The 15,289-nt window shown below is 46.2% G+C and overlaps 1 protein-coding gene across 1 annotated transcript in view; it reads left to right on the forward strand.

Moving 5' to 3' along the window:
* ITGA10 (integrin subunit alpha 10) overlaps nt 1–15,289 on the forward strand; it is a 610,846-nt gene that overhangs the window by 527,299 nt on the left and 68,258 nt on the right. The window lies entirely within an intron of this gene.

A 15,289-nucleotide genomic window follows, 5' to 3' on the forward strand; every position in this document is an offset into this window, starting at 1 on the left:
TAGTGATTTGTACTCCACCCGCTCCCGTTTTTCAGTGAATGGGGTTCGAATCACCCAGATAGTGAAGACCCAGATAGGCAGGTATCACAGTAACTTCACTTGTTAAGGCCTCAGGTATTTATAAGACCCAAACCACTACGTACATCCATCTGTTCACACTCCTGCTTGATCTATATGTATGTCATATATGCATGCTAATCCCTCAGTGTCCTCCTTAAGAAGATAGTTCGACATCATGTACAGTGCGGTAAGCATTAATATAGTTATCAAAAAATAAATATCAATGGTGGCTCACAAACCACTAATCACTGCATCTCTTAGTTAATTTCATCCCTCGGTAACTATGTGCAGGGGGAAGCGGAGGTCTCTACTCAATCTCGAATTCCTCATGCTATCAGAACACACAAAACCAGGTAAAGAGTCAACCAACCATGTTCCACTGGTTGTTTCCCTTTGACAGTTTAGTTCCCCAGCCGTGCAAACTCAATGAGCCAACCAAAGTTGGGCGTGTTTTGCTTCCCCAGCCTTGCATAGCTCACTGGAAATGCTGGCTGGGTAACTGCATGTCTTTATGTGCGATGGAGCGCTCCTACACCTCCACGCACATACAGCCAGAGCAGGCTGGAGTGGGGCATCTTGTCTCCCATGCTCAGGCCCCTGCGTACAGGAGCCAGCAAGCTTCCTGATTCCTGTTCATGCTAGCAGGGACTGAATCGCTGGGGAGGAGACTCAGGACCGGTAGCAGAAGGTACATTTATGATTTATTTATTATTTAATAATGTGTATGGGAGTGTTTATGCTTGTGTTATGAGTGAATGAATGATGATGGGTGCTCCAGTGAATGAGAGAGTGCTTGCTTTGTGTGTGTGTGTGTGTGTGTGTGTGTGTGTGTGTGTGTTTTCATTTATTTTATTTAAATATGTGTATATATGCGTGGTGTATGCTTGTAATATGAGTGAATGCATGATGATGGCTGTTTATGTGAATGAGAGAGTGCATGCTGTCTGTATTTTGTGTAAATGTGTGTGCTTTTGCTGGTCGATGCAGCTGATTTGGGCGAGTGGGGAGAGTAGGGTTGTACAACAAAGGTATTTTTAAAATGCCTTTGTTGCACAATCCCTCTCCCCACCAGCCAAAATCAGCTCTCCTTCTGAGGCGCTGTAGGGCCCAGGGGACAAGGATGGTATTTTTTTTTTACTGGACGTCTAGGATAGATGTCTAGTAAACAATACCATGCTTGCCCTTTGGGCCCCCCAGCACCTCGCATACACACATAATCTCATTGATTATGTGTGTGTGTTAGGCACTGTGGGTCCCAGGCGACAGGTATGGTATTTTTTTACTAGACATCTATGATAGATGTCCAGTAGAAAATACCATTCCGTCCCCTGGACCCCCAGTGCCTGGCATACACACATAACCACATTGATTGTGTGCGAGCTGGGGGGAAGGCATGGCATTTTTTACTGGACATCTGTGATAGATGTCCAGTAAAAAATACCTTGCCGCCCCTGGACCGCAGAGCCTGGCATACACACATAACCACATTGATTGTGTGTGAGCAGTGGACCCAGGGGCAGGCATGTCATTATTTTACTGGGCATCTATGATAGATGCCCAGTCAAAAATACCATGCCTGACCCCTGTGCCCTCCAAAGCCTCGCATACACACAAACCCATTCAGCGTTTGAGGCACAGAGACCCAGGGGCAGGCATGGCATTTTCTACTGGGTATGCCCAGTAAAGAATGCCAACCCAGTCAGCTGGGCTTCTTAGGCCTCACATGCAATGTCATGCCTGACCCCTAAGCCCCCCAACACCTTGTGTGTGCACATAATTCTTTATCTGTGCATGTGAGGCGCTCGAGGGCCCAGGGGGAAGGCATGCCATTTATTAATGAGTATCCATGATAGATGCCCAGTAAAAAATGCTATGCCTGGGCTTCCCAGCACCATGCATGCACACAATTGATGTGTGCCTGTGAGGCGCTCGATGGCCCCAAGGGGCAGGCATGACCGTTTTTACTGGGCATAAATGCCCAGTAAAAAATGCCATGGCTGTACCCTGGGATCCCAGCACCTGACACGTATCCGTGCCCTGTGCCCCCCAGCGCCTCACATTCACACTTAATCACATTCATAATTAATGTGATTATGTCTGAGTGCAAGCCACTGGCGCACCACGGGGCAGGCATGGCATTTTATACTGGGCATGGTTGATAAAGCAAGCATGGTAAGTGTTATTATGTCGCTCAACTGGCATTTTAGTGCAGTCCATTCGGACATGTTTTCATACAGTGGCATGCATTTTTAATGGTAAAGCCAACTGGAGTATGTTCGTACATGGGGTTACTGCCATGTATTGGCAGAACAAACATGGACATGTTTTCCTACAGTATCATTACTGGCATTATTTGCAAAGCAAGCATAACTATGTTCTTATATGGGAATACACGGGTATAATGATGCAGTCAGCATGTAAATGTATGGGCACAGCCAGTGTGAAAATGTTTTATAGTGGCACATATTGTGGGCAAAGGCATCATGTGCTGGAGAAATGCTCCTGTGCACGGATGGTGACTTGCATCTATTGGGTTTCTTTCATCAGTCACCCCACCTTTAGCCAAGGGATTTTCCTTTCCTATTTTATATGGAGGGGAATGTGCATTGTTGTATTCAAAGGGTTTGTGGTCCTTCAAATATGATATATTTTAGAAAAAGCTGTCCGGTGGCACATACAAATGTGAGCCTCTCCATGCCAGGCTTTGCCTTGCCTATATTTCGCCTATGCACCTACATGGTTTATTTGTTTTCATCCTGGACAGATATTTGTTTAGCATGTACAAGCAAAGTTTCTAGGCCTGGGACCTTGTGCCTTAGGCTGTTTTCTTTAGCTTTTTAAAAATCATTTATAAAGCCCTCTGCTTGGCTCTGTGAGCGGACGTACATTTATTTTGAAACATCCTTTCTCCCCTTCTTTACCCCAGTTAGTTGAGGAGAAGACCATGACAACCAGATTAAATTATGCAGAGGTTGCAGCAAATAGCTGTTTGTAGCAGATTCACGTGGGTTTTGCATCTCCTGCCAAGCAAAAGCTAGCTGGGCACTTGTCAATTTTGTACTGATCTATTCTGTGGTCCCTTTTAAACCAATCTCATTAGAGGGATTGCAAATGAAGAGTAGATTTCCATCCAATACCACTGACATTATCACAGTACTACAGAGGGCAAGTGTAGTTAACATGATCCCAGATGGGCAAAGATATTTTGGTCACAAAATCCGGGTGCATCTCACCACACACAGCCATTCGATGTGCATCCCTCCTTAAACTTAAAAAAAACATTCTCATGCTGGTCCCAGCCTCTGAGGAGCTCAAAATCCTGTGTTATATAAGGAGGTCCAAAAAAAATACCACCCTTTCCAGGAAGTCTGTTCCTACATGTTTTTGTCCATCCTCTGACAAAGATGCTATGGAATGATCTGTCCTACCGGAGTGGTCACACAGAAGAAGGCTGCAACTCTGGTCTTGGGCATAAGGCATGTCACAGCACTAGGGCAAAACGAGTAACACTGGGCAAATCAGCGTTGAAATTGTGACCATTCTGGGTACTGAGGGAGATATAGCTCAAATAAAGATGCAGTGTGGTAGTTCTAGGTGAACAATGTGCCAAATGAGGTAAATCAATGGTTTTGACATGAGGTGGGGCAGTGGGTGATGCCACGGGGAAGTCCCTGGGGTTCTGTGAGTGACAAGAAGCAAATCAGTGGGAAAAGGGACTGTTCTGGGGGCAATACATGTGACTTAGGGCAAATCAGCAAGTAAACGGGGTGTTCTGTGTGCAATGAGGGTGACAGGGTAAGTCGGGAGCAGTGGGATGTGGTATGGGGCAGTTGTATTGATTGTTGTCTTTGTGAAAGTCCTTCACACCATATTAATATTATTAGGGTATTTCTCTAGCGTTGGACCTTTTATATATTCTCATGATGTTTGAATATTCCCCGTCGTCATGCTGGGAATCTTCAGTAACATTAAAGCTGTTTTAATTTAAATAAAAACAACTGCAGTTTCATCAGTCACCCCACAAACCCAATGGCAAACTGTTTGGCTTTTTTACCTAATTTTTCTAAAAAGTGTGCTCTAAAATGCACCCATTTGTAAAATATATTTCTCGGAGGGACAGGGGATCACATTCCAGAGCAGTGCTCTAGTCTTCAGCTGTCCCATTGCCTGAAGAGAAAAGGAGCTGATCTAGTGGCTGCATCCAGGGCTTTGCATTTTATTAACCAACAGAAGACAAATGATGTGTGAAGCCGATGTCATTTCTACCAGCATGGGATCAGCACTTTGCCAGCGTGCTGGTGGTGGCCCACAATACAAGCGAGGTACTGCTTTAGCAATGGGGCATAATTACACATATGCTCACCAGTGCACCCAGCTTTTTGATGGATATAAAAATGATTTGCTGGTTGTAGATGCCACTCTACGCTGCAGTGAGTAGGTCCCTGAAATGTAGCAATCTGTCATGGGTTCCCCTTCATAAGTGACTGTAAATCCTAATTTTTACTCAAAGTTTACTAAAGAAACTGTGCTGTAAAATTCACCATATAGACTAATTATATTAAAAATGATCCTGGGGAGAATTTGCCAAGCCCCCCTGGGACTGTCAGTATCACTCATATTTGAGGAGAAGGGGGTGCTATGGGTCACCGATTTCAAAGTTAACCAACCATCGTTGGTACTGGTCTTAAGATGGCTCTTTGTCAAGCACGGTAGCAGACGGCTGCTGGAGCCATCTCCCCGGCGCGGACTCTTTAATTTCCTGCTAGCATTGTCTTTCCTGCCCCATCTCAAGTATTTCTGGCGTGTTATGTGTTCATTCCGTTTGTGTTCTGCTTGTACCAGCCAAGAGTCACCTTGCCCAATGAACTGGTCACCATGGAAACTGCATGAAAGCTGGCGAGGCTATCACCTGGCGTAGAGAGAGAGGGGGCGAGATGCCTTCCCGCCGTGGTAAGGAGAGGCAGCCTCTTCCCTCCAGGCTAATATGAAAATGTGTGTTACATGTATGCTCATTTGTCCTCTACTGCTGGGGGGTTCCTAACTTCTAAGCGCTCTCAATTTAGTAACAGTAGACCCAGGTAGGGCAAAGCCATCAAACTGAGCCCAGACATAGGAGCAGCAAGGATAGGACGTCAGAAGCGAGAGGCTGGAAACAATCTCTGCTAGTTAAAAATAAAACAAGATTCCTCGCAGCATTTTTGCCAGAAATGTTGAATTTGGTCTTTATTTTGATCCCTAAATCCCAAGATCACAAAACGCCAAAAGATCAATAAGAAAAGTGGTAATCCGCTATATAAAACCCAATAGCAGTGTGTGTTGGTGATGAATCAAGCGAGCTAAACACAGAGAAATGCGCGCACATCCTTTGTTTTGCTTGCTCATGCTTTCGTACCCAGTTACCTGAACTACCTCCACAAGCCCTTCCAGGCACCTCATAAACAGCCTGACAGTGAAGAAAGATTTTCTGACCTCAGGCATCCATATCTTTTTTAATCGTGTATTATGACCCCCTCCCCCTCCGACTGCCCTTACCAGATCAGAGTGCCCAAGGACTGTGAGGATCTGTTCCCCTCATCCTCTCTTATTTTTCTCTGGGGTGCCACAAAGCAAACTTCGCACATTAGATGACTTACAAATCTACAAAAAATAAATAACGGCATCTGAGAGGCATCCTCATCTGAAGATCAAAAGAAAGATGGCTGACAAGTCTTCCCGTTGGTCTCTTCCGATGGGAACAAACACTGCACCAGCAGGCTCCCATTCTTTGTCAACTCATATGTTCGGTTGGTGTCCACTTGCAAGATCTGGGCGAGTCTCTGAACCATCATTAGTGCTGGATCTGGAACCACAGTGCTACCATTTGGGGGTGGTCCCATTCACAGAGCCAGGGTCTTGCCATCATATGGCATTAAGTTCGCGTGGAAATGCACCAACAGACGTAGGAACAACTGACAAACATTGATTGCTGGACCCTTTGCATAGTAGAATACAAGTATTCAAAATGCCTTTGGGGCAAAGTCAAGAAACAGAAAAGGAGATCTTAGAATGTCATTACTTCATTATATATATGATGTGTTCCTCTCAAAATGTTCCTGTGCAGGAGGCAAAATCAATAGGAAAGATACACCTTACGCTCTTACCATTTGTAATGGTTTACTGCAGATGTATGGATAGTTTCCGTTTCAGGGAAATGTGAACGTTGGAATAATACAGAGTTACTTGCTAGTTAAGCTGGGGTCTGCCTTGGGTTGAGAGGGAGCTGTGCTGCTTTTTGGAGTGTCAGAAGGTTGTGTAGGGCGCTGCTTCCATGAGCAAAAATGCACTGTAGACAAAGGCAGCTTCAGTTTGACATTCTCCAGTACTGGTTCTTTTTAAAGGATTAGATACTTTGTCAGATGTTCCATGCTGTGAAGCTAGTAACCCTCGGAGAGAAGGATTATTTTCAGCAGGCAAAGACTGCTTTGGTACCGCTCGCGATGCGGCGCAGCAGAACGATTGTTTGCCTTATGAGTCAGAGATATCTGAATGAAAGCTGGTAGTCTTTCAGTAGAAGAAAATTACTTTTGCAATCCAAAATATGTTTTTTAAACTGTCACAGCCAACTTCACTTTGTGAAGTAAAAAATAATGTAGGCATTCTCTGTCCGGTTTTGCAAGTGTCATCAAGTAAATACCTTTTCTTGGACCCCCCCGCATTGTCCCCCATTATCAAGCCCTCCACATGTTTTGAACTATAACTCTCATGACCCGTCACCACAGACAAGGGATCATGGGAATTAAAGACCAAAACATCTTGAGGTCCCTCTAATGTGCAACAATCTATGATCCTAAGGAAGGCGTGCACTGCCTCTAAACAGATTAGTGTTGCATTTGGAGCAACGAAAGTCAGGATCTTTGTTCCTGAAAAGGTATGTCTTTCTATTTCAAAGGTTTCTGATTCTCTTCATAAAACCAGAATCAAACTCAAGCATCTGACTGCAGCGTATAAGGCTCTTTACGGTACCTCAGGGCCTTGTTTCATTGGGCCTCATTACGGGTCCGGTGGTATCCCTGCCAGTGTTACCGGCGGGTTGCCGTCGGCCACTGTAAACATTTACCGGCACCCGACTTCCCGGTGCCACCAGGCTATTACAAGTCTGGTGGCACCGGGAAGGCAGGCACCAGTACCTTTGTTAATTCCCACTCCCATAAAGTCCTACGGAAACTCTATGGGAATGGGGACACAGGAGCACCTGTACTGTTTGCAAATGTGCCGGTGCTCCCGTGACAAGTGTGCCTAACGTGGCCGCTGCACCCGGCAGGGTCAGACCTGTCAGGTACAGTAGTCTCCAGCAGGAAGACGGTGAGTTTACCGGCACCCTTGTTTCCAGACCCGCAACATTACAATGAGGCCCAATGTTTTGTATGACATAGTTCAGCTAGTTCTTCAGATCTTTATTCCATGCTATTCTTATTGTTAAAAGATTCGGGAAATATTATGCTTTTGGCTAGCCATTTACAGTCTTAGGGTTGGCTCTGGAATAGTCTTCATCAGAGTGTTAGGGGAATCCTTAGCTTCTTACAATTCAGAAAGAAAGTTAAGACTTTTGTTCGAGCAGCATTTCTACAATGTCTTTTCTTAATGCTGGTCCTCGCTTCCATCTTTTTTGTTATTGTGGGTTCTTGAGTGCTGGGAAACCTTTGGGTCGTAGTGCCTATTATTACCGAACATGAAATAAAACAAAATCCAACTACATATTTGAGGAAAAGTGGTTCTTCACATCCTCACTCCATATTTATTTTAAAGGTAGCGTCTGAGTTTTATGCTAATCAAGCTTCATTTCTGCCAGTATTTTTTCAAAATCATACTTATACTGTTGTGTTTGTGTTGCATATAGAAGAGCCTAGATGAGGAGCAAGGGAGCACTGTAGATCAGTTAGACAGAAAGAGATGGATACAGTCACAAGAACATCCTGGGGCAGTAGTAATATGGGAAACATTGTCACACCTAGGAATTCACTAAAAAGTACGTTCTAAAAATTCTGTTCTAAACGGCAGGAGTATTTGCACAGTTCAGATTGCAACCAGGATTGTATTCCAGTTTTCTGGGACATAGCTTGAGATGGGCTGTTTCATAGTCTTCTCACTGCATATGTCAGTTTTATTGCAAGTCTTTCAGTGGTCGGCCTCCCGGAGGAGTGTTTGTCGGCAGAGGTAGAAAGTGTGGTAGAAAGGTAGGCAGGCATTCGACCCATGGTTGCCTTGTATGTGGTAGACTGTTTTGAAAAGAATCCTGGCAGGGATAAGTAACCAATGTAGGTCATGCAATATGGGGGTGATGCGGTTGAATTCCCTGCAAACAGTTATGAAGCGTGACATAGCATGAAGGACTACTTTGAAATTGCCCAGGTGTATGGCAGGGAGCCCAGCGAAAAGGACGTTTTCTCCCTCAATGTGTGCAATTACAAGGGCCTGTACCATGGTCCGGAATTCCTGTAGAAGGAGGAAGGGCTTAATCTTGCGCAGGGTGCAGGGATACCAAGTGGTCTGCGCCCTTTTGTTGATATGCTGCTGGAAGGAGATGTTACAGCCTATGAAGAACCTGATGGATTTGGTGGCAGGGATGAGTTAAGGAGTGAATCCATCCATGAGAATGTCATTCAGCCATCCTTGGATGATTTCCTGCTTGGATAGGTGACTGAGGAGAACACAATCTTTTTTGGTTGGGTCACCTTTTAAGTGTGTGCTTGATATTCTTATTTGAATGGTGGGCAAGGCATTTCTGGAGACATTTGATGTCATGGTTGTGGTTCCTTTTGAGGTGTAGTGTGGTGTCTTCCGCCTATTGGTGTAGAGAGATACTTGGATTGTCAAGGAAGAAAATCACTGAGTGGAGTATTGAGCCGCGTGGAACTCTGCAGGTAACTTGGCAGCAGAAGGATCTGAAAGGGCCCATCTGATAGGGACCATCTGAGAACCATGCATGAGAAGCCTATTCTTTGTGCAAGGAGGCTGGCCCGTGAGGTGGTCGACCATAACAAAGGCAGAAGAAAGGTCATGTAAGACCAGGAGGTAAAAGTCCTCATTGCCCACGATGTGGAGAGAATCAATAAATCACCTTAATAGTAGCAGTTTCTGTGCTGCATTCTAGACAGAAACCAGATTGGTAACCTCGGGGCATCTAAATCTGATCCGGGAGATAACTGGCTACTGCCTTTTTCAAAGATTTTACTGATAAATGGTAGGCTGGTGATTGGCTGGAAGTTGGCGAGATCTAATGAGTCCAGGTTGGATTTTATTAAGCAGCGGGTGCATCAGTACTCTGTTTAGACAGCTTGGGAATATGCCATGACCAAGTGAGGCATTAACTATATGGAGGAGAGTGGCCGTGGTGGGTCCTGTGATCTTTTTAAATATGACAGGAGTTAGGATAACACTGTAAGAGGATGGCTTTAGTGAGGTGAGAGTTTTAATGATATTATTGGATGTGAAGGGGTTAGGGTTGAAGGCACAGCAAAACAAGGAGGTGATGCCTGGAAGGTTTAGAATACATCTTAAACCTCTGGCAATTGGTCCGGGCAACCCTCCAGACCATCGTTCTTCACCTGCCAAGCCATTACAGAAAGGGGAAAGATCATATGCAAATCAGTCTTGGTCCCACCCTCAAAGGGGCAACCCAGCCCTAACTGCTAAGTCACATCCTTTTTGCAAGAGACCACAAGCTTCCCCATACATATTTCAGCTCATTGGGCATCATCAGTGAGGAGTAGCTTGGGTCTTGGGTCTCTAGGCCCAGCAGTCACGCGACCTACGACTGGGCATACCCGTCCCATTCGGGGTGGCAAAGCAAAACAAAGTGGTGATACCTGGAAGGTTTACAATACATCTTAAACCTCTGGCATTTGGTCTGGCCAACCCTCCAGACCATTGTTCTTCACTTGCCAAGCCATTACAGAAAGGGGAAAGATCATATGCAAATGAGGCTTGGTCCCACCCCCGAAGGGGCAATTCAGCCCGAACTGCTAGGTCACATCCCTTCTGCACAAGACCACACGCATCACCAGGCATGTTTCGGCCTCATTCGGCGTCATTAGTGAGGAGTAGATTGGGTCTCTAGGCCCAGCAGGCACTCCAGGGTTGGGATCCACAGCGTGGGACTCTTATTGATGGTGCACCCAACTTAGATTTGTTGTCTAATTGGGTTGATTGTAATGATAAAACATTATTGGTAGAGTTGCATTTCTCCAGAGACTCTGGTATATCTGGGTATGGAATGGGGTTGGAGCAGTGTTTGATTGCAGCAAAGAGGGTTTTATTCCCATTAGAGGCCAACACAACCGTTATGGAGTAGTAAGATGCTTTCACTTCAGTGAGCAGTGTCCGGCACATAGTGCCTTAAAGGTGAGGAGGTCCTCAAACTGGTGAGATTTGCAATATAATTTTTCATTATTATTATTATTATTATTATTATTATTATTATTATTATTATTGTATTTATTGAGCAGGGACCAAGCTATGAGAAGCAACAGAGCGCTTTACACATGTATACAATACAGATACATAACGTAGTGCTTTACAGAGGTATTCAACAGTACAGCTGCATATCAGAGTGCTTTTCAGAGGTAACAACAGAGCAGATATACAGCAGGGGTAGGATACAGAAAGGCTCAGAGAAGAAATACAGCTGTACCGGGAGGCGGGGAAGAGAGGGGCCGACAGCGTCTAGCAAGTCAGGTCACGCGAAGGGTGACGTGGTGGCCTAGGTGTTGAGGTGGAGAAACTCTTTGAAAAGGTATGTCTTCAGTTCTTTACTGAATTATAGGAGCGTGGGGGCGAGTCTGATGCTGACGAGGAAGAGGTTCCATAGTCTTGGTCTGTAGGCAGAGAAGGCTTGTTTTCTGGCCCTTTCCTATTTGTAGCAGAGTATTTCAAGTCTGCACGTTGTTACAGGCCCGTCCTGGCTCCCACAATACCAGTGCGTCCCAACACCTCAGGCACTTCAGACACTTCATGCACTTGACACACATAATACACAGGAGATCAGAAGTAGAGGGAAATGGGCTATAATGTAAACAAAACAGTGCCTCAGGGGGCATCCCACTGCTGTGCCCCCCAGGCCTGATTCATCTTTATATACAAACGGAGTGGCTAAATCCATTCTCCACCCATAACACAGCACGTATAATGCACGTATGATAACAAACCGGTCCATTTTGGAGAACAGGGGGAAGGAAACCTACAGTTGCAAAAGGCTTTCAGTGGCATATCTGTGAGGCAGCCTCTGGCCTTTGGGATTTGAGCCAGAAGCATCATCAGCTGTGTACTTCTCAGCAGGGGCCTGGACTGGCCACAGCACCCTGAGGCATCACAGCATTCCAAAGCCTGGCTCTGCTCTGCGACCTCGCTTGGCATGGGTTTTAAGCTGTTAGGCCAGTCTGTAGGCCAGTCTCATTGCATCCGATGTGCCTCAAAGAAACGAAAAGAAAATGCAGTATCAGAGTTGTTAGCATGCCCATTCTTTTTCTTTTCTATTTATTTGTCTATGATCCACTATGATCACTGTCCAAAGCCTTGCACTACTTCTATATAAAGGACACTGCAATAACACTGTTCTCATATATGCATACTCAATAAGGAAGAAAAAAGAATAAAAAACATTATCAAAACAAAACAATGAATTTATGTCCTGACTCCTCTGAAGCCATTCATTCCTGCATTGCACTGCATAAGCACTCTCAACTATCATCAACAGCCATTATCTAGTGTGCATCTAAAACAACAAAAACCGGCATAACTATATGTCCCTCCCTTTCTAGCTCTGAGTATCACTGTCACTCTAAAATCCAGCACCCCCCTCATGTGTCTGTCATGTTTGTGTGCACTGTCCAAGTCAAAGTCAATTTTTCTCTTACTTTCCAGTCTATAGTCCGTCTCAAGTACCTCCCAGTCCCTAGACGCACCCATAGTCAGTGTCAGCAACAACTTGTTAATGCTTGTTATATTTCCCCCAAATTGCCTCTTGTATGGTGTATGACTGGTCACTGACTGCTCTCTCAACCCTAGGTCATGGAGAATAAATGACAGCCAGTCGTCCCACTGTGTGCCTTTCACATCCCGTGCTTAAACTGCTCCTTCTTTGGCTCCTCTTTCTGTTCTTTCAACCAACAAGTCACACAAATGTCCACATGCTCCTGCCAGCCCTCTTTGCCCATGGGCCACCAGGCCATCTCTCTTGGGCACCAATACCCATTGTCCTGCTCTTTCTCTGTATTGATATATGGCATAATGTGTTCATCCTCCCCTTGCCAGTCTGCTGTGGGCCCGCCGCCACATGCCACTCCTTATCTTCTATGGATGTCATTGGCTGTGGCTGCAGGTCAATGTCAGGTGTCATGAGCCACTCTCGCTCAGTTGGAGTTATCTTTCGTCCCAGAGCCAACACCAGAGCCAACACCACTGTTTGTAATTCACCATACAGTGCTCTTTCACCCCCAAACACTATCGAGTCATGCTGCCACTGACCACCTTCTTTATATGTGGGCCTTTTAAAGTCCTTCTCTGGTGCACATGCCCTGAAAACATCCTGTTGTGTTGTGACAGTCTTTGACATGCATTTGTGTAGTTCACCTGACACTACCCCTTCCACCGGCATTTTGTTCACTGCCCGTATAAGGTGCACACTGCACAGACACCCATCTTTCCGAAATCCGGTTTATTTCTTGCCCTCATTCTGGGTATGTCTCCCCTCCAGGCTGTCAGGACCCCTTTTGTGTGTGTTAGAATGTGGGTGGTACTCTCAGTAGCAGCCGTCACCATAGCCATTGGAAATATCTGTACCCTGCCTCTTTCTCCCTCCAGGCTCCTATTTCCCAAATCTTTCATTGCACCACTTTTTTCCAGAATGTCCTACCGCCCCTCTGTTGCACACAGTTGCCTCCCCCAGTGCCCAGCCACAACCCGTGTCACCTCCATCTTCCTCCTCCTCCCCTTTCTTGGAAATACATAGAGCCACCCACACAGCATTTTGTGTCACCCAATTTGATCAACACAGGCACAGGTGCTAGCATCTCACAATCCTGCCCCCTCTGTGTTCTCCCTCTACCCACTCCTTACACTCTCTCACGGCACTGCTTTTCTCACTGTCATCCATGCGTCATCAGCTGCATTCAGAATGTACCCCACCCCTTGGCGGACCTTAACTTCTCCTCCACATCCACCTTCCCTTCCACCACCCTCATTACGTCATCTGGCAACAGCCGCCATATTGTGGCCTTCATGAAAGTTTGTATAAGCATTATTGAAAAATCTGAGGGTCTCTGATCCCTCCCTATCTACATCACCTTTGTGATATCTTTGTGCGTTGCTTGTAGTTCAGCACTATATCCCCCATCCCTTCCCTGTGGTACCCTATGTAATTGCGGTTCCTGGACAACCCCAACCACTCTATTCTTTTGTGCCAACAGGGGGACCACATCCCAATTGTCCACCATGCTCCTCAACCTCTGAAGCCTTGCACTCGACCCTGATTTATATGACAGGTCTGCCCCTTCCAGTCACCTGGTCAGTGGACAAGGTGTCTGCCATATTGTAACTGTAACTGTAACTGTAATCTTAACTGGTATCGGCCCTACCACATGTTAACTCAGGCCTCCAACCTCACACTCCTAGCCTGTGCCTTTTCCAATATCAACCCTACCTTGTGTGTCCATGACAGGTGCTCTGACTGTATCACAGGTGCCTAAGAATCCCCTGACCCGATTGCAGTCCTGTAGTTGCCCTTGCAACCCTGTACTGTATCACGACAGCACTCTGAGGCACAGTCTCTGCATTATTCTTAGAGTCCCTGAAGACTCCAGAGTCCCATAGTCAAGCATGCAACAGGTACAGCGAAAAACACAATTTGACTTACCCGCTGTATTGTTGTAAACCCCAGTCATGCACGTCAGGAAGGGGAGCTCCTGGATATCGGCACCAAAATGTTACAGGCTCATCCTGCTTCCCACGATACCAGTGTGCTCCAACACCTGAGGCACTCCAGGCACTCGGTAGAAATAATACACAGGAGACCAGAGGTAGAGAGAAAAGGGCTGTAATGCAAACACACCAGTGAATGGGAGAGCTGCTGACTGCTCCGCCCCCGCCAGGCCTGATTCATCCTTATATACAAATGGAGTGCCTAAATCCATTCTTCTTTGGCAGCCTCTGGCCTTGGGATTTGAGCCAGCAGCATCGTCAGCTGTGTACTTCTCAGCGGGGGCCTGAACTGGCCTCAGCAGCCTGAGCTATCACAGCATTCCACAGCTCGGTTTTGCTCTGCGACTTCACTTGGCATGGGTGTTCAGCTTTTAGGCCAGTCTGTAGGCCAATCTCATAGTATCTGTCGTGCCTCAATGAAACAAAAAGAAAATACGGTATTAGAGTTGGTAACACACATGTCCTGGCTTCTGGTGGTGCGCTGTCCAACGGAGATGCTGAGTTTCTCCGTGAGGTAGCTGGGTGACTTGAGTACAACTGCCTTATAGAAGATGTAGCAAGACTTGAAGGTGATTCATGCATGCAGTGGGAGCCAGTGAAGGTTGATGAGGGCCAGGGTGATGTGGTTGTATCTGAATAGACTCTTGAAGAGGCGTGCAGCAAGTAGGACACTTCTCATAGGCACAAGGGAGGATGACAGGAGGCCTTTGAGGAATGCACTGCCGCCATCCAGGTGGCATAGGACCAGTGCTTGAATGGTGGATGTGAAGCTGTCTGGAGGGAGGAAGGGATTTCCTTTCTGTGTGTGGGAGAACTGATACCAAGCTGTCTGAGATTTATTAGCAATGCGTGTCTTGAAGGAGAGGTGTTTGTCAATGTGGAACTCGAGGGACTAGGTGCAGGAAGTGAGCTTCGGTGTGAAGCCCTTAGAGTTCATGGTTGATAGCCAGGTCTGTGTGTCTGGGTTTTTGGGGTTGTTGGTGAGGAGTAGGAATTCGGTCTTGGAGGGGTTGAGCTTCAAGTATTCACTGAACATTCAAGACTGGAGCAGCAAGTCACAGGTTGTGAGCCTATGGATATCCTTGATGGAGTTGGTCTTGAGGTATAGCTGTGTGTCGTCAGCGTATTGGTGGATGTGGATGTTTTGTGTCGGTAGGAGCGCTCCCAGCAGCTCCATGTATAGATTGAAGATCTCTGGGGAGAGGATGTCTAGAGGAGTCCATCTGAACAAACTGTTGGCAGTTGGCGAGGTAGGACTTGGACCAGCGTAGGACAA

This window comes from Ambystoma mexicanum, chromosome 1p, assembly GCF_040938575.1.
Source record: "Ambystoma mexicanum isolate Mex_15411 chromosome 1p, UKY_AmexF1_1, whole genome shotgun sequence".
Taxonomy (NCBI): domain Eukaryota; kingdom Metazoa; phylum Chordata; class Amphibia; order Caudata; family Ambystomatidae; genus Ambystoma; species Ambystoma mexicanum.